Genomic DNA, 21,112 nt, shown 5'->3' on the forward strand with positions numbered 1-21,112 from the left:
GAATTTCAAAAATGAAAATTATATGATATCAGAAAGACATGCTTCGTATTCAGAATGCAATTCGATACGTCTGAGGTGCTCTCATGTCCCACAAAAAATACTGTCGAAACGCCATAAACGCTCATTCTAGATCCCTTAAGCCACGAACCACTAATAATTATTGCAGCAGAATCCATTTCACATGAACCCATCTCCCAAATCAAACAGCACGGAAAAATTAAATTAGTGAAACAGAGCCTAATTTGCATAAACCCAAAATGGCCGCTTTTTACATTGGACTAGATAGGGAATGATTGAAAAGTTGCTGGTACTTGATACTTACCCAGCAAACACAAAACGTTTAGAAAACGTTTTCTCTAGGTTCTAGTTTGGTCTTTTACGTCTTCGTCTTCCAAAACGTTTTAAAAACGTTTTAAAAACGTTTTGACTTGGTTAAAATATTGTTCGTTTTACCATGACGTTCAGAAAACGTTTTTAAAACGTTACAAAATATTTCGATTTTTTTTTTTTTTTTGCTACCTTTATAATACGTTATTTCCAGAACGTTTTCCGAACGTTTTGTACAACGTCAATTAAATGTCTTTCTAAAGCGTTTAATTATTATTTCATATTATCAAAATGTTTTAACACGTAGCCTACTCTGGTTTAAGGCACTGTATGGTCGTAAATCCTGGGGGACAGCGGGGACACGTCCGCATACACTTTGGGATATCAAATGTCACCCCCACCCCGTTTTCGGCAAACACGTACTTCCCTGGTCTAGTTTAGAATTGAAATTTTCTCGCGCTCCGCGTACTTCATCGAATTCAAATTCACCTTCATATTCACATCCAATTCACCGTGATTGGGGGCTAAAATAGTATAACAAGATTTGTGTGAATAATACGCGCATCTCCCCGTAAACTTGACCGGTAAAAAGCAATTTGTCTATGTCATACCCCTGATATCTGGTACGTCAGCAATTAACAGAAAGGAAAAAGAGGAGCTATCATGTCAGATGACTGAGGAAAAGGACGGAATCGAAGGATTGAAGAAAGTAAAAAAAGACAAGATACACATGACAACGCCGACTAAATATTAAATCAACAGGGATTAAATAATTCCTTGAATTCTTATGACAACCCCTCCCCCCCCCGACATCTCAAAGAAGAAAAAAGTGAAAGAAAAATTCCTTGTTGTTTATAGATAGCATTAAACGCCTTGATTTGGTATAAAATAGTGTAAAATTGCATATTTTTGCGCGCTTCGTGGGAAATGAACCCAAATGTGTATCAACTTTCACTTCAAAATATGAAACTTAATGTTCGCCTGCTGTTCGCATATAAATCCCAGCAATTGTGAAGTCAATGATGTCTGTATATTGTTGATGAATACAAGTTTAACTGTTTAATTCTTTATTATATGTGCATCAATCAGGAAACATGTACCTAATTTGGCAAGTGTTTCACGCAGTCCTTTTTATTATAACAATCTCTTCATCACAGCACGGTTCAATTATGCATTCGACAACATCACTTCTCGGACGTTGATCTCAATTTGTAGAGATAAGCTTTTGCAACCAACATTTTAAAGTCAGCCTAAGCCTAGCATAAGCTTAGCATAAGCTGCTTGTTAGTGAGGAACTGTGTCTTAGAGATTGTGATGTATGACCCGGGTGTTTGACTTGCTTGACATCTTTAAGTGTGACCTATATAAAAGTTTTATGGTTTTGTGAATCGTCTGGCAACCCAAAATTCAAACCTGGAATGTGAAAAATTATACGTTTCACACGATCGTTTATGCTGGCATGCTGTTCTAAGGAATATACATCAAGTTGCTCATCAAAAGGAACTATTTGCATCTGTTTCTTTCAGTTCTACCAAACAAAGGTAAGATTGTATTTTATTATTACTATATTTGCATTAAACATGTTAAAGCGTGTATGTTTTTAGTCAATTTAATCAGTGAAGTTTTAAGTACAATGAGTAACATATGGCATCCACAATATAATGACGGTTGATGTAATTTGAATTCGAGGAAAGTCTTTAAAAGCTGAGGACTTAAGATGTTTTTAATAGGATATTGTTTTTCTAATTATTTACCATTCTTGACTTAAAAGTATGTTGTAAGGTTTGATGATATTCATGGTTTAATTCCGTATTGGTACTACTAAATAAAATACTTGTATGTTCGTGATGCATTCGTATAGCTGGCCTATTCGTCGTGATTGAAAGCTTTATAAAATTGCAATCTCAAAATTGAAAAAGCTCGGCGATGTTGTCAGAATCGAAAGGCCGTGCCTACAATTAATTATTTGGTTGAAATTCAAGGTGGTTTATTGACTTGAGTTTTGTCTTGTTTGTCAAATTGTTATACCTATTTCATAAGTCTATCTGACATAATGTGTTAGATGAGTATTAGATTAGCATGACACTCATGACACTCGATCATCAGATCGTCGGACAACTTAGTACCTGATTTAATTACAAGTAGGCTATATTATTATTCTCATCTATATCATGTATATTTACACAGGCAAATTCCTGAAAGTAGTAAGAGAAGTCATCAAGTATAAAAACAGAACACGTGAGAAGTAACATTATTAATTACAAGTGCAAAAAAGAGTGGCCGTGGTTACCCAATATGTAAGCAATATGTGATTAATAGGGAGTATTTAGCGCCCAAAACCTCATAATTTGAATAATTACTTTAAAGTCAGGCAGAAGGGTTTACTGGAAATCCATTGAAATGATTATCATGTTGCCGGTTATTGCACCCAGAGGTGTATTTTGTGCACCCAGAACTTCACCTGTACCACCTCAGTCTTGACCTATGTTCTGGGTTAGTCACAAACTCCAAGTCCATGGTTAAAAACAACAGATGGTATGACCTATAAATCATATATTACCCAGAGAAGTTCAAGTACGCTAATTTTTGCCCTAAACAATGGAATGTTGCAGATGTTGGAATATTTATGAAATGATTGCAAATGAATAATGATGTATATTGATTGCTTGGAAGTGGAACACATTTGTTTTTATTTTTAGTGTAATTAATTAGGTTTGTGTTGCCTGAAAGCACTGAATTAAAAAAAATCAAAGAGATCGATGACCAGTACGATTCTTTAGCCCTAGGTATGCATGCATAAGAGTTCAAAATGATTAAAAACAACAAGTAGAATTTTTTAGCTGTAAATTAAGACCAAAATCAAGTTCATGTAGCCCCTGTAGTCATTAATTTATTCAAGTTACACATGCGAAACGCCCTGTTCCCATAGACTTTGTGTGCTCCTCTTCCCCATCCTTCCCTCACAACTTTCGATCAACCACACATCTCCAGTAGTTGAAAAGCTACATTGTTCATATTTACAGGGTTGCTAATGTTAGTGGTGTTTTAGCTTTCAAATGACACCAAAACAAACCATGACATTTTATCAATTAAACAGATCACAATTTAAAAATACATAACCCACCACCCTGTTTGGGTGGCGACTGGGAAAACGCATATCCATTAGTATTAGATTACCATCTCTTGTAATCTTAGTTGTTCTCCTTCGTATAAAGTTTTAAAAGCAAGACAATTACTTATTTTGTACATGTAACATGTCATAAAATCATATAGGCCTTAAGGTCTGGCAACTGCTGGTTCAGAAGTTTAAGATATTGTCCTTCGTTCTGTTGAAACATTTTTCGATGTGCTAAGAACATTGTCGAAAAATATCCATATTCCATATTTTGCAACATTGAAGTTTATCATTTGTTTAAAGAGTGATAGAGTTACGCAATCTGCTGTTTAGTTAGTTATCAATTAGAACTTTGTAAAGAAACATGACAAGATAGCTTTTTATTGTACCTGATTGAAATACAAAAAAACTATGTCAATATTTTGGTGCACTCTTAAGGGATCTAAAATGAGCGTTTATTGCGTTTCGACAGTATTTTTAGAGGACATGAGAGCACCTCAGACCTATCGAATTGCATTCTGAATACGAAGCATGTCTTTCTGATATCAAATTTTTTCATTTTTGAAAATCACAATATAATACAAATTTTATGACAAATTATAAAAATTGATATAAATTCAAATTTTGATATATAACAATCCTCGAAGTAAATTATATAAATCTAATGACATATTCTTAAAGTGTATGTAGCAGGAGGAAAAGCCGACGGTCAATTGAAAATTTTGACCTTTCATATTGAAGATATGGATTTTTTCCCAAAAGACTTTGTTTTGGGAAAAAAATCCATATCTTCAATACGAAAGGTCAAAATTTTCAATTGATCGTCGGCTTTTCATCCCACCTACATACACTTTAAGTATAAATCATCAGATTTGTAAAGTTTACTTCAAGTACTGTTAAATATCAAAATATCAATTTTAATGATTTGCCATAAAATATGTATTACATTGCGAATTTCAAAAATCAAAATTATTTGATATCAGAAGGACATTCTTCGTATTCAGAATGCAATTCGATATGTCTGATGTGCTCTAATGTCCCACAATAAATACTGTCCAAACGTTCATACCCCAGCCCTTAACTATAAGTTTTGCTTTTTGCAAAACATGCACATGAGGGCCGCATGTGGTTTTATATTAAAACTCCACTCAGCCAAAAATATTTCTATATACATGTATTTTAATATAGGAATATCGAATAGACACGAGAGGTTCTTTAAATATTTTAATATTTCTCAGGAACTGTCATTTTATACCAAACAATCATAACCTGTGCAAAATGTTCCCTTGCCTCCACCCTATACTAGCTTTAAAAACAAAATTATGAATTAAGATGCAATTTTCGTGTGTTCAAAAGTACACAATATGAAATTGTGGTTGATTTACACAATTGAAGTACTAATAATCATGATCATTTATAAATAGGCCATAATTCAAAATAGGCCTATGTTTGACATTTTGCACTTGCGATGAAAATCACAATAACTTTATTCAGTTGTGGGTCAAAGTATCACAAGATACTGAACCATCAACAACAACAACATCATAAACGATATTGACTTCCAAATTCCATGCGATAATGCATTAAAAATATTTAGCTTTGATTCATATGTCTTTATTCCAGATACGACACCTTAGTCTTGTTGGAGGACATGATCTCAACGAAACCATCAGGAGGATGATGAGGAAGCTGGGAACGAACAATTTGTGGTCCTCCTACAGTGTATAGGGAGAAAAGGCAAGCTGAGCATTAAAGATAGCCCTTTCAAGTTTCTACAAAGTTATCGTCAGTAAGTTTCATAGGCCCAAGATACAATCTATGATTAACATAATATGTCAAATCACGCAGGCCTTTCCTTTTGGGTGAGAAAACAGATCCATAAGCTTCCATAGAGCTAAGATCGGCTAAACCTAAACAGAATGCATATAATTTGTCATGCTGTCTGAACCAATCATAGTGGGTGTAATATACTCATATTCTGTGACTATAAAATTAAAATATGGATATTTAAATCTGACCCTAAATCGGACATACGTTTCCAACTTGGTTTTTGTTGTTGTTATTTTAGATTATATGTGTATACTTTATTCATAAACTTATCAAATAAAAAATTCCCCTAAGACCACAGACCGCACGTATGGTAACACGTCGACATGTAGGCTTTTGGAAAATCCTAATATTGAGATACAGACCGTTTATTTTGATAAAGGAGTTTAATTTAATACTGAACTCATATCATTTCCACCTTTCTATAGAAGCTTGCATGAAGAATCATCCTCAAGCTAAGGAGGTTGAGATAGAGAAGGGACTTGGAGATTATCTGAAAAGAACACCAAATCTTCCAGGTGGAAAAAAGTATAAAGTAAGTTCAAATATCATTGCTGAACATACTGCAGTTACTGTCCGTTTTCCTATGCACAATACACAGGGCTCTCACCATTGACGCGTGACCTTTACAAATGATCTACGTTGGAAGAATGGGCACTTGCCTAGTTAACATCACTGTGTGAAAAATAACCAGCCAATATGTTAGCTATTCTCCAAACTTCTAGCAAATATATTTCTCTAACATGACCTAAAATTACAGCTAGGTTAGATGTTCAGAAATAGTCGCACTTTTGTAAAATATGAGTGAGGGCAAGGCATAGCTAGCCAACTCCCCGTGTTAATTGAATGGAGATTTGACCGAAAATATTGGTATCGGACCGCTCACTTCTGAAGGATGCCACAAAAAACGGTACAAGCTACATTTTAACTATTCTCTGGCAATCATCATGATGAGTTTCTGATATAGTATGCCGAAATTGGGTACTGTAGGTGATTGACAAATGGTCGCACTTTTCTGATAAATAAGTGAAAGTGAACATGAAATATCAGCGCCCATAAACCCAAGTTAGTAGCTAGTTAGTAGAGGCCGTCACGGGACTGATTATTGATTATTGAAGTGCCTTATTAATAGATACGCACGATTTAGGGCAAGAAAAACAAACCGGGACACTTTTGGAGACATCATCATCATCATCATCATCATCATCATCACATCATCATCATCATCATCATCATCATCATCATCATCATCATCATCATCATCCTCATCATCATCATCATCATCGACATCATCATCATCATCACTTTCTACATTTTTTCTAAACAACATAGGGCCTACCGTTTTAATAAGATTTTTTTCTTGAAATGCATGTAACTATAATTATTGTTTAGAGCGTGATGAAATAAAACATCACGATTTTCATCGCAAAACAAATATAATGCATAAGAAATCGTTTGTTTTAGAGCGTGATGATGAAATAAAACATCACGATTTTCATCCCGAAACAAAGTAATACATAAGAAATCAATTTTTCGTGAGTGATGAAATAAAACATCAAAATTGTCATCACGAAACAAAGTAATACATGAGAAATCGTTTGTTTTAAAGCGTGATGAAATAAAACATCACGATTTTCATCACAAAACAAAGTAATAGGCCTACAAAAGAAATACATTTTGTCAAGAGTGATTGAATAAAACATCACGATTTTCATCACGGAACAAAGTAATACATAAGACATCGTTTGTTTGATTGCAATCAACCGCGATAGTTCGTCTCACACACATAACAATGCACTGCGATCAAATAGGTTGATGACAACATTTGATTGAATGGACTGCACTGCGCCATGATTACGTGCACCGGTTCAAATCCTTTGTTTGGAGCCAATCAATAATTTCACGTACAGCCTCTATGCAAATTAGAGTTTACACACGCTGCAGCTGGTGTAATCGACCGAAGGTTGTTGCCGTTAGTGATCGAATGCATGAGCTTATTTACTTTACTGAATCGATTTACTGGATTAATTTCCTGTTAACTGGGTTTAATGCCACAAAGGTCGAATCGCCTTTGCCATGGACCATGACTGCATCATGAATGCCAAATTCATTTATTTAATTCATGTAGGCCTAAAACAATGTCTAGGGATTATAATATAAGCACTCATTCTAGACACCACCTTGTCCTCTATTTGTAAACACGTTTAAATGCTAAACATGTTTAGGAATTAATATGTCTTAATGTGTTTAGATATTAAACATATGATGTTTTGAAATTTGACATTGGTGTTTAGGTTTTAAACGTATTTACAAATTGAGGACAAAAAAAAGTGTTCAATCTCTAGACACTGTTTTTGCAGTGTATTACTATGTTTCTGTATCTGAATATCAAAAGTGCATAAATATTGTTCGTTGAATGTAAAATGAAAAAAATATCGCATATCGCTTTTAGCTCATTTTCTTTTAAAAATAATGTTTAAAAATAATAAAGCATAGCACAAAGCTATTTTACCAAATGTATCTGAGACATACTTTTTTGTCCTTACATTTCACACACCTACGTGATGTTTCTTTCTCTATGGAGCATTTTGTTTATTTTCACTTCTCTTAGGTTCAGTAGGGGCACCATGCCCCCTCCCACACACCCCCACGCGCGCATTATGATTTCGTTATGGTTTATACAGACCTTGAAAATTACTCAGAATTAATGATACTGATAATATAAATAAGTTGTCTGGATATCTAAGGGTGACCATAACCTGATAGTATTTTTTTATTCATAGAATTTCTTATGCCTATTTATATATATTTTGTCATGGCTGCTATTTTAGTGAGCTGATAGATTTAAGGGAATCGGGTTTCAGTTCAATTTAAAAATGATGTTTCCCAAAATGATGATCATGCTTATAAATAGATTGTTTTCCATTTTATTATCTATAGAAAGCTGGGAATGTGGATGCAGCGGTACCTGTAGGGGAATTGGAGGATGATGAGCGCGGCGAAAATGAACGTGGCTCCCAACAGGAAGAGGAAGAACAAGACTAGGGGACACATTGAAACTGAAGACCACAGGCACTGTACTGGTAAACATGCTAGTTTTACAACATTGTCGGACAAGGTGCTCACTGTCTATTGAAGTATATATATTCGATAAATATAAGGTTTAAGTTTAAAATAGCTGTGATTATATATCAGACTTTTATTTTAAAACATTTCTCATAAGCATGTTAAGATGTTTTTGTTTCTGGCGAAGTGACGTCCTAATCGGATTAACTACCATACTAGATGAATACAATTTTTGAATAGATCGCTCTGCACTACAGCAGGTTGCACTCATCACCTGTCTTCAATCATATAATAGATTGAATACAATACCGCTCTTTTCAAACAGGCTAATCTTACAGGTGCAAGTGATTAGCATTTCTTTGACATAATATATGGTTCAATGCATCGGTACCGCATGGACGTTGTAGGCATACGGGGATACAGTCAAAATTTTATTCATCTATTGCTATGGTAGTTAATCCGACTAACTACGTCACTTCACCAGTGTATAATCACCTAGTATTCGCTAAGTGCGTTTCCACAATCGCTGATTTATATTAAGCCTTTTTGAAGTATGGCGGGCACAAAAGAGGGAGTACTTTTATTTGGGTAATCTTTTGTATGCTGAAAGAAAGCATACACAAGATTACCCAAATAAAAGTACACCATCTCCATTGTGCCCGTCATACTAAAAAGCCTTATTGTTGCAGCGTCGAGGTCCGTTCAAACTACGCCGCAATGCAGTGCGATGCGGTACCGATAAATCGATTACTTTTTGCCTCAACTCAACGCTACTCGTCGCATTTCCAAGTTAAAATGTATTGAACTTCATTTATTGAAGTATTCTGCAGTGCGGCACCGCACCGCACCGCAATTGCGGCGTAATATGAACGGCCCTTTGGTCAAAGTTGCATTAAAGGTCATGTATGGCTTGCGACTTGACGCTCGAGGGCATGCTATAATCTGAGCCCGAATTAAAAAGACTAATTTGCGTCTGACATCCTGCCAACCAGACCGAAAATGTACTCGGACTTTTAAATTCTGCCTCAGATTATAGCGACTTATCGATTATAGTAACTATACCGTGATTTTAATTTGCTGTAAAACGAGAGCATACTTCCGCGATGTTCACAATGCGCCTCCGATCCGAAGCGTAGGCCTACTATGTGTGCTTTACACGCCGTACGTGTTGTTATTTCTGTCGCCATACTCGCAAGTTGCGCCTTGTCAATCGCGCAAGTACGCTCTTGTCAACGGTTTACAGTTAATCGCTCTGCCCATCAGCAACGGAAGTGATGATATTATCTGTATGTTGTGTAAACAATGTAAATTAGTGGTTTTTACGTTGTATTTGGGGACACTAGTAAAGAGGTAATAATTCAATTTGAGGAGTTTTATTTTATCTTTGAGACTAGACTATGCGTATTCAAATTATTTGACGTGTTTAATGACATTAAGGGATCTGGAATGAGCGTTTTGAGCGTTTCGACAGTATTTTTTGTGGGACATGAGAGCACATCAGACATATCGAATTGCATTCTGAATACGAAGAATGTCTTTCTGATATCAAATAATTTTCTTTTTTAAATTAACGGTATAATACAAATTTTATGACAAATTATTAAAATTTGATATTGTTCACATTTTGATATTAACAGTCCTCGAAGTAAATGTTATAAATCTAATGATATATTCTTAAAGTGTATGTAGCTGGGAGGAAAACCCGACGATCAATTGAATATTTTGACTTTCCATATTGAAGATATGGAATTTTTCCCCAAAAGACCTATTTTTTTGGGTGTTTGGGAGAAAAAATCCATGATACGAAAGGTCAAAATTTTCTAAATTGATCGTCGGCTTTATCCTAAATAAATACACTTTAAGTATAAAACATCAAATTTATAAAGTTTTCAAAAAATATCAATTTTAATCATTTCACATAAAATGTGTATTACATTGCGAATTTAAAAAAAATCAAAATTATTTGAGAACAGAAGGACATTCTTCGTATTCAGAATGCCATTCGATATGTCTGATGTGCTCTCATGTCCCACAATAAATTTTGTCCAAACGTTCATACCCCATCCCTTAAAGGAACAACCAAAAAAGATCGAGGTTTTTGGGAGTGGGTTTCAAATCTCAATGACGTTTGTAAAAATATTTCTTTTAAGAAGATAATTTTCAACATTTGTGGATTTACGTTTCTGGCAGGGAGGAGATGATGGCCGAAAACGAAAGTAGTTTCGTTTATAGGACTAATTTGCTCGTTAATGCTTTGGGTACCGGTAGTTCCTAGCACTCTGTACTCTGATACCTGTATGATGATTGTCCACTGCGCTCGCTGCTCGCTCCGCTCGCTGTTCGAGAGGCGTCGCGGTTTGAGAACGGGGCTAGTTCCATAAGGGAAATGCAGACTTATCATCTTTATAGGCCTACATTTAATCAATTTAGGTAATGAGCCGTGAAAAGGCTCATGAACTGTACATTTGTCAATATTATGCCTAAAATAAATGCATAAATGTTCATGGTACTTTTATTTTACAGAATTCTGCCTTAAAACTTGGTCAATCAAAATGTATAACGTGTTGTTAATTCCGTCGCCATATATTCGTTGTGAGTTGCGACTTGTCAACATCGCGCAAATACGTTCTTGTCAAAGTGTCAAACCGGACCACGTTACTTTGCATAAATGCTAATTAAATTTGAGAGGGCTAGACATTACGAACATAGTAGGCCTATGGCAAAATTCTACAAAATTAAAGTAAACCATGAACAATAATTATGACTTAATTTTAGCAAAGTGTTGGCAAAAGTTACGAGCACTTTCAAGTCTAGTCATCATCAACTCTCTAAGAAATAATTGTCCTCTCAGGAGAACCCGCCCTCTTAGATCTTGAACCTCTAAAAGGTTCTTTAGTTTGGGGTCATTTTCGATGGTCTTGGAACCATATTTGGTTCTTTAGAAAACCTCTAAGGGTTCTCCTGTGAGGACAACTTTAGAATCTTTTTAGAACCTTTATTTCTTAGAGTGTTAACTGCGCTTTGTACGTGAGAGTAATCAATTAAGTTTGTCGAATTTAACTGAAGACCGAATTGAAAACATTAGTTTGCGTCTGACGTCAGGGCAAAGGCGCGGTGTGATTGGTTGCTGACCTGCGCAGAACGGCATTTTTGGTCTGGTTGACAGGACATTATACGCAAACTAGTCTTTTGAATATTATTCTGTCTTCAATTATAAATAGTAACTTATATTTGAGAGTTTTCATGTATATAAATCATGTTTTAAAACTTTTTATCCTATAAATGTACAATAATCGGGTTTCATGAGTATTCCATCCATGCATATGTATTAAACAATAATTATTATAAATCGAGTAATAGAGTGTATAAACAGTCATCAATGGTCATGACAATAGTTGACTCGATACATGGTAACACAAGTTCCACATGTTCCATGGGGTGATTTTGCATAGCATGTTTGTATAAAATTAATTTATGTTTCAGCAGTATTTTCAACGAAAATGAATGAAGAATAGTATTCATACACAGGAATAAAGTTTAATGAATCACACATCAAATCAACATTAATTGTCTGGTGTGATTTATTATGTGTCGTGTAAGTCGTAAGTATCACTAATTTGCCAAACTAACTTGTTTCATGAATTTTGTATTGGCCTAATTTAATAATATTTGATATTTGTTTTGGACTTTTATTAAATTACATTTTCGCTTTATTTTCATTGTCTTAAACTAATAAAACATAGCACGTTTTCTAAACGTCACTAAAACGTCAAGAAAACGTTCTAAAAACGTAGTAGAAACGTAACATACGTTTTCTGGTGGTGAGTAATGCATCCTCCAATACGTTTTTTACGTTGCTATAACGTTTTCAGGACGTTTTGGACGTTTCTGCAACGTTCTTAGTACGTTAGTTGCGTGCTAGAACGTCCAATACGTTTTCTGTAGGTCCTGGATACGTCTTGGGTAACGGAAAGATAGGTCTTAAAAACGTCTTTTACGTTGCGAAAACGTTTTAGAACGTCTTTTAATAACGTTTTTAAAACGTCAAAAACCCTCCACAAAATTACGTTTTAAAAACGTTTTATCAGAACGTCTAGAAAACGTCAACGGTACGTTCTCACAACGTTCAGAAAACGTTTTTTGGTTAGCTGGGTAGGGCTGTGCAATAATCATCATGATCATTGTACCCCGGGGTGGTCAATTCTCATATATGGTCTGCCAAAAAATCACCCCCTCCCCCACTTTGACCGTGCAAAAAATCGTTGCCCCATTATAATTAACCACCCCGGGTGATTATTGCACCACCCCTTAATATTTACGGTACAACACTCAAAATAAAAGTAGCCAGTGCGAGAAATAGTAATTATATACATGTAGTACTTTCTTCAATATATAAAATTCTTTTTTGCCGATTTTATTTGCAACTATACCACTTTGAAAGACGTTGTGTGTATCTTTTTACAAATAATTTAATATATCTATATTTAAACAGCATTTTTTTTCACGTTTTAGCTATAAACAAGAGAAAAAATTATCCATCATAAAAAAATTAATAAAAGAGTACTGTTCTTAAAGAAGGGTTTCGTGATCCTAGTATCCTCTTTTTATGATAGTTTTCAGCAGACATCCACGACAAAACTTCCCAAAATTTGAGTTGAATCCGATTTTGCGTTTGCGCCGGAGTTATGATGATTATTATCACTGCTCCATAGGCCACTGTTGTAATATCGTGCATGGTATAGGGCTACCAGAACGAAATTCAAATTTGACAATATTTTTGCTAAATGAATTAATCTGCAAGAAATTTTTGGTACATAAACATTATGTAGCCAGAGGTTTCCAGTGGTATAAATATCTCAACTTTTATTGAGAAAAGTGGGGGGATGAGGCTGTGGATCACGAAATGCCCTTTTAATTGTCATTGCAGATGAGTCAATATGACTTAACCTGTTCCACAAAATGAGCGTTAAGTCAGGAGTTTCGAGACATTCCAACTGATGAGCTGATGTTCTTTGTTTGAAGACACCTGTATTGGCAGTGGTATGTCCTTTGTGAGTGGGATGTTCCATTCACGAAGGACATACACTGACTTTCAACAATGAACAGTAACTCAACAATTGGAATGTCCCGAAACCACCAACTTGCGACTTAACTCTCATTTCATGCGGAGAACAGGTCACATTTAATTGTCTGCAACAAACATCTGCTACAAAAACAGTGCCTTGGTCATTACTGCAGATCTGTTACGGTGAATTGAAGAAGTGCACATTGCTAATTACATCGACGGTAGACTTGTGTATTAATGAAGTAGTGCCACGGGGGTGACACTAAATTCACGGTTATTCTATTTTAATAGAATAACCGTGAATGCTTAAAAGCACGCAACAAATCCCGCTGGTTTGCTTGGTAGAAAATGAGTCCAGTTATCGATCGGTTATGAATATTTATGTTCGTCCCCTTGATCATGTTAATTACGGTTGACAAATAAAGCCGCCATTCAGTTTTGCGAACTTTGTATGTTCAATGCGAGTACCAAGCTTGAAAGTGCGCCCGCTTTAAGAGCTGAGACCACTGACCTCCACTGACCTCGTTTGTTTTGGTTTCCTCGTGTGATGATAAATATCATTCAATCTATAGTTATCGGACGTACACGTTGTATTACCGCCCTAAGCAGTTTGTTTTTAAAAACAAGTAAATAATCATTACTCGCCGTTCTATTTGATCTTGTGCATTTCCCAAATCACGTAATAAATTGAAACGCCCTCAATTGAGCTGAGGCCACTGATTATATAATCCCCCGAGTGTTTTGAATTTGGATTTATACACTACAGCGTGTGAGCCGGTTAGTAATATTAATGAAGTGACACACTGATGCACGGCGTTTATAGCACTTGTAGGCCCCTACATTGCACTGATATGTCACTTGCTGAATTACGTGTAGGCCTACTCATAGTATTTAAAATCTATGGCCTACTAGAAGAGTTTAAGTCTATCAAAAGAATGATTGAATGATTTTGGAGATTATCCCCGTAGATTATCAAGGGCTGTGTAATAATTCTGAGCCGGGGGAGGGGGAGGAGAAGGGGGCTTTTTTTACACATCATGTTCATGGTAGGCCTACGCCTATTAAATAAAACGCTCTAAAAGGCTTAGGATAACAGTACGCGTCCGGAAACGCTTAAATATGCAAATTGTCTTTTGAACAAAACCAAATTCTTCGCCTGTTTAATAGGCCTATGGTCAATAATGAGTAAAAAAATCGGTTTTGTTCCAAAAAAAATGTTTCTTACTGTAAGCCTATTGGAGGGCCTATTAATTTAAGGTTTGCGGGATCGGATCCCAATAATTTGGATGTGCAACGAGGGTGGGGTGTCACAATTTTATTTGCAGATAAGCGATTTTTGGCAGGCCGGTGGGGGGGGGGCATTTTTTGGACACGCCGTTTGGAAATTTTATCCCCGGGGACCCATAATGAGCCCCCCGGGGGTAAAATTTCCGAACGGCCCGCCAAAAATCGCTCCCCCCTGCAAAAATCGCTTGCACCCCCCTCTCGGTCCGCCAAAAATTCTTAGCCCCCCCCCCCCTGCACATGCCAACTTTTTGGGATCCCAATTTGTGGGTATCATGCGGTATGGCTTATTATGTTGCGAGCGGAGCGAGCAGGAATATTTGCATATTAAAACGTTTCCGTACCGTACTGTTTTCCGAAGCCTTTTTAGAGCGTTTTATTTAAAACGTACCCTATGGATGTGTGCCAAAAATCGCCCCCCCTCTCTCGGCTGGCCAAAAATTGCTTGTCCCCCCCCCTTGCGGCTCGCCAAACAATTCTTGCCCCCCCCCAATTTTACCCTCCCCAGGGCTCATATTAGCGCACAGCCCCTAATGATTTCAAAAGAGAAATAGGCCTACAACAATTTTATGAAAACAAAACAAATATACAGATAGAATCAGCCCTAAACGAAATGGGACATCTATTGCATTGATTGTTCTTGCACAACTTTTATTTATTTATCTAATAATTAATTAGTTAATTAATGAATGAATGTATGAATTAATTACTTAATTAATTTTTATTTATTGATTGATTTACTTATTTATTTATTTATTTATTTATTTATTTATTTATTTATTTATTTATTTATTTATTTATTTATTTATTTGCTTGTTTATTTATTTATTTAATTTAGGCCTATTGAAGTAACTCAGCTCTTAAACATTTCACGTACTCACTTGCAACGGCTCAACGAATTAATCAATAAATCAATTCTTCAAGTTCTCATTCAATCAAACAATAACAATATTAATAATTATATAATATTCAATTTCGATCAATAGACTTATCAAACCAACAAACAATGAAACAATGAAACAATGAACTGATCGACCGTTCAAGTTGTCGATCAATTTTAATTTTATGACTTGTGATGACGTGAGACTAAATGACTGACAGATTGACTGATTGATATGTTGATGTTTGGATTGATTGAATGATGAATTGATTGATTGATTGATTGATGATTGATTGGTGGAATATAGTGTGAAGGTATAACAGGTAAATGAATGAATGCAAGAGTGATTGAGAGGAGGGAGTTGATTGGTTGAAATAAAAATAAAATAAATGCGAGCAATAAATTGCCATTTTGAAGTTAAAGTGAGACAGGTGTCAAGAGACAAGAGAAATCCAAAAATCATCATTATATCAATGTGTTTTTCATTATTAGACACATTAACATAATGCACTTTTGATAATACATCAAACAAAATTTTAAAAGTTATGCAAATCGGATAAAAAGATATAAAAACAACGTTTTTTTTTAAATTTTCAAACGCGTTTTTTACACATTTCATTTTTTCACCATATTTCGACCTGAGATAAAATGTAGCTCCAAAAGTATACCCACCATAATAGGCCTTAAAACTTTGCATATATTGACTTTAGACTATTTTCTACTGCATGCACCTACAATCAAATTGATCTATCTGGGACATTTATAAAAACATTTGGTCAAATTTACAAAATTTAAATAATTTAAATAATATTGTTCATGATATAATTAATTTTGTCATCAGAATGAGATTAATTTTAAGTGAGTGAGTGATGAAGTGAGTATAAATGTTAGTGATTAAATAATAAATGAATAAATAAATAAATAAATAAATAAATAAATAAATAAATAAATAAATAAATAAAAAAATAAATAAAAAAAATAAAATAAAATAAAATAAATAAATAAATAAATAAATAATGATAAATAAATAAATAAATTAATTAGTTAAATAATTAATAAATAAATAATTAAATAAATAAATAAATAGATAAATTAATTAATTAATTAATAAATACATTATAAATTATAGTATAGACAAGTTATTGTAATATATTTTTTTCCAATAGAGGCGAAACACTCTGTTTCAAAATATTTATTTAAATTTATTTGATTATTTTCTAACTTAAATATTTTCTTTAGAGCAAAGACAAATATTTTCCCTTTTCTCTAGTAGAGCTTTCTCCAATTTGAGCCCTAAATGAAACCATGGAAGAAAGATCTCTTTCTTCCATGATGAAACTCTGCTTCTTTTATTACTGATTTAATTTCACGATTTATTCCATTGAGCAATATCAAGGATTAAAATCACACGTCTTACATCAGATAGTTACTTGGCTTAATGGTCGTACGCTGTGCCTTTCAACCGAGAGGTACCGAGATCGATTCCCGCCTCCGCCTACTATTTTGTTCAAGACTGGAAAGAATGAAGCTTATTTGACTTTACAACACTAAATTATTCATGGCTTACCCTACGTGGTGGTGTAAAGCAACGCTCTGCAGGGTCTATTGTTCTATTGTTTCCGATTAGAGCGCTGACATATTGGAAAATGTTGCCAATCAATATTCATGAGAGTGTACATTCAACGTCCAGTTTGCGAAATTGGGTGAGTTGTGTTTGGTAGGTGTGAAATACATCTGACTGGGCGTTTTAATTACGTAACGAATAAAGGCATTGACATAGTCGAATGGCTGCCCAGTGCTGTTATGTGTTTAGTTATTATAATAGGCCTAATAATTATTATTAAATGTATTCATCATTCCTTTCTTTTCTCTTCTCTGTACTTATTCTTTCCTAGGCCTACATTTTATCACTCCCTCGCTCTCATTGTCCCTCTCACCTCCCTCTCTCATTCCCATCATTTTCCTTATATTTCTATTTATCTACTTGTCTTTATTATATCTTTTTATTTCTCTCTCCTCCAGCCCTCTCTCACTCTCTATATCCCCTCCTCCCCTCTTCCTCCCTCCCCCCTCCCAAGACTTCTCACAGAGGTGAATCTGCCCCTCCCCAACACCCTCCCCTCTTTGGGTACGCCACTATTTCTATACCAATCTTCTTAAAATAAAATTAAATGGAAATTTCTTAAAAACAACCTTTATAGGCCTATACTTATACTTACATGTATACGTATAGCGATTGTCCTGGCCCTAGCTAGAACCCGGCCTACACCGGATAGGGCAGAGATTTTGACACTTGATTTGGGTTATTGGACCTTTGAGGTTAACGAATCACAGAGGTGCTTTTGCGAAAGCGGCTGCGAATTCGAGAAATCCAAGATGGCCGCCGGCGTATTTTGAAAATTTTAAATTTTAGTTTTCACTCAATATTCATGTGTAATACATCATTCTATAGGTTTTTGCATACAAGGAATCAATTTCTGACATTATTTTTATGATTGAAGGTCAGTATAACATGTTTACATTCAAAATGGCCGCCAAATGGTTGCCAAAAGATGGGGTTTTCATTAAAATGTATTTAGAATTCAATATTTTAACTTATTTGATGTTAAAAATAACCATGGGTTGCTGATATTATGGTCAGTTGTCTATGTCATTTCTATCATCTCCTGGATATGTTTAAAAATCAAAATGGCTGCCAAAATGGCCGCCAAAATCGTCTTTTTTCATTAAAATGTGTTACAGGAGTATTATGAAGTACCAGATTTACAATGAAATGGTGCCAAACATTGTGTTCTTTTGTATTCAAAGTATCTCTCTGGTAAAGGGGTAACAATATGACATCAGCATCAATTAATATGATCTCATGGGCATGTAAACATTCAAAATGGCCGCCAAAATGGCTGCAAAAACATGATTTTTTCATTAAAATGATATTTAAAACAGCATTTTAATAGATGTTGTGTTAAATATTTTCATTGAACGCTGATATAATGTTAAAGGAGTATTTCTATCCAAATTTCTTCCTGCTCATGTGTTTTTACATTCATGAAAGAAACCTAAACCCAAATTTTCATGCAAATCGGACATTCAGTTGGCGAATTATGGGCTATAACATATATTTCAATGGTCCATAGGATTGTGTGTGATACTTTCGTTGTCGACAGAATGAAATTCAAAATCGAACATTTCGGCCCGTTTCTCTAGATATAAATTATAAATTTATAAGATAAATTTGCAAGATTCCTTTTGCACATGATCATTATGCACCTAGTAAGGGAGACCGGGGCAGGTTGGGCCCCTTTTTCCCCACTTATCTGGAGAGCTCAGTTTGTGGGTTAGGAGGCTCTCAATTTGATACTTGAGAGCTGTTTACTCTAGGTAAATGCTAACAAATTTATATGGCTCTGTGACTTATACAAAAGTTATAGTAGTTGTAGGAGAGAGCGAAAAGAAAATTAACCAGGCCGGGGCAGGTTGGCCCACCAACCGGGGCAGGTTGGCCCTCTATGCACAACCGTGTGTTATTGCCATATTTCTTTCCAATAAAACATTCTAAAGTTACAACTGCGGTAAGATATCACCTATCATAGTTCCAAGATAATCAAAAAATAAAATTCATTTTGCGCCATCATGGGTCATTCTTGAGGAAATAGCTAAAATCAAGGAAATAACGTTAACCAATCATCTTATAAAACCCATAACGAAAAACTGAAAGGCTGTGGATAACAATTGTAATTGACTTTTTTGTTCATTATTAACTATTCTGAGTGATGAATTACTTTTTATGTACAAATTCCCAATTATAAAGAAATATGATATTGAAATATTGCTATTTCCAGTCAAAAAGTGCTCAAATAGGACAACAATATAGATTTTTTTGTACTATACTCCGCCTTTGAACAATTTTATCCATGGAACTGACTAGTGTTGGTGTGTAAATTGTATTTTGCTTCATTTGACACAAAATGGGTGAAAATGGAGAAAGTATGCATAACTCTTGCCCATAAACACAATGGGGGCAACCTGCCCCAGCACAAGTGGGCCAACCTGCCCCATAGTCTATTTTTGTTTTCCATCAAATTCCGCAAAACAGAAACAGGATGGAAAGCTTTCAACTATATGGCATTTTAAGCAAGACCCATACCTTCCAGCAACTTACAATTTACATAATGTATTATGTGCAACAATAGTGCTTTCTTTCCTTTCTTTTTTCTCCAAAATGACCATGCAAGTAGTTTTAAATTGATAATATTATGTCTCAACAACATGTAATTTATCTGATTTTTTAAGGAAATGGTGCCACATGAGTGCTTTCTTCGAGATCCAAAAATATCTTTGTGGCAGAAGGGTAACGTAAAATATGTCATTCAAAATTATCCCATGGGTAAGTTCAAAGAAATAAAAGTGACTCCCAAAATGGCCACCAAAATATTATTTTTTCATCAAAATCTGTTACAGCGACACTAGGTATCTGGTTTTCAAGGGATGGTGCCATAAAAGGAGAGTATTTTCCCACATAATCATTATAGCATAGCAGTAATAGGAAAACAGCATGGACTTATGGGTAATTGGGCATGTTTAAAATTCAACTTGGCCACCAAAATAATATTTTGGATGTTGGTGTAACAGTCATTTAAAAGAGTATATTATATTCTTTTAAATGACTGTTACACCAACTTTCAAGATACCAGTTTTTACAGGAGATGTCATTTTTCAGCTTCATGGCATATGGTTAACATTCTGTTGTAAAATGATTCTGCCGGCATGCTCGGAACGGGACCCCTTATATACTAGGTGCATAATGATCATGTGCAAGAGGAATCTTGCAAATATATTCCCTTTCCAGAGAAACCGGCCAACATGTTCGATTTTGAATTTTATTCTGTCGCCAACGAAAGTATAACACACAATCCTATGGACCATTGAAATATACGGTATGTTATAGTCCATAATTCGCCAACGGAATGTCCGATTTGCATGAAATTTAGGATTTAAGATTCTTTTATGAATGTAAAAACACATGAGCAGGAAGAAATTGGGATAGAAATATCCCTTTAACATTATATCAGCGTTCCATGGAAATATTTAACACAACATCTATTAAAATGCTGTTTTAAATACCATTTTAATGAAAAAATCATGTTTTGCAGCCATTTTGGCGGCCATTTTGAATGTTTACATGCCCATATGAGATAATATTAATTGATGCCGATGTCATATTGTTACCCCTTTACCAGAGGGATACTTTGAATACAAAAGAACACAATGTTTGGCACCCTTTCATTGTAAATCTGGTACTTTATAATACTCCTGTAACACATTTTAATGAAAAAAGACTATTTTGGCGGCCATTTTGATTTTTAAACATATCCAGGAGATGATAGAAATGACATAGACGACTTATGCTTTGTTGTCACCATAATATCAGCATCCCATGGTTATTTTTAACATCAAATAAGTTAAAATATTGAATTCTAAATGCATTTTAATGAAAACCCCATCTTTTGGCAACCATTCGGCGGCCATTTTGAATGTAAACATGTTATAC

At 34.9% G+C, this 21,112-nt stretch overlaps 1 long non-coding RNA gene across 1 annotated transcript; it reads left to right on the forward strand.

Moving 5' to 3' along the window:
• Positions 1–1,624: 1,624 nt before the first annotated feature.
• LOC140141414 (uncharacterized) lies at positions 1,625–8,917 on the forward strand. The gene is made up of 4 exons (XR_011857408.1): positions 1,625–1,868; positions 5,066–5,231; positions 5,698–5,804; positions 8,210–8,917. It is a non-coding gene; the product is annotated as an uncharacterized lncRNA (long non-coding RNA).
• Positions 8,918–21,112: the final 12,195 nt, after the last annotated feature.

Source organism: Amphiura filiformis, chromosome 19 (assembly GCF_039555335.1).
Source record: "Amphiura filiformis chromosome 19, Afil_fr2py, whole genome shotgun sequence".
NCBI lineage: Eukaryota > Metazoa > Echinodermata > Ophiuroidea > Amphilepidida > Amphiuridae > Amphiura > Amphiura filiformis.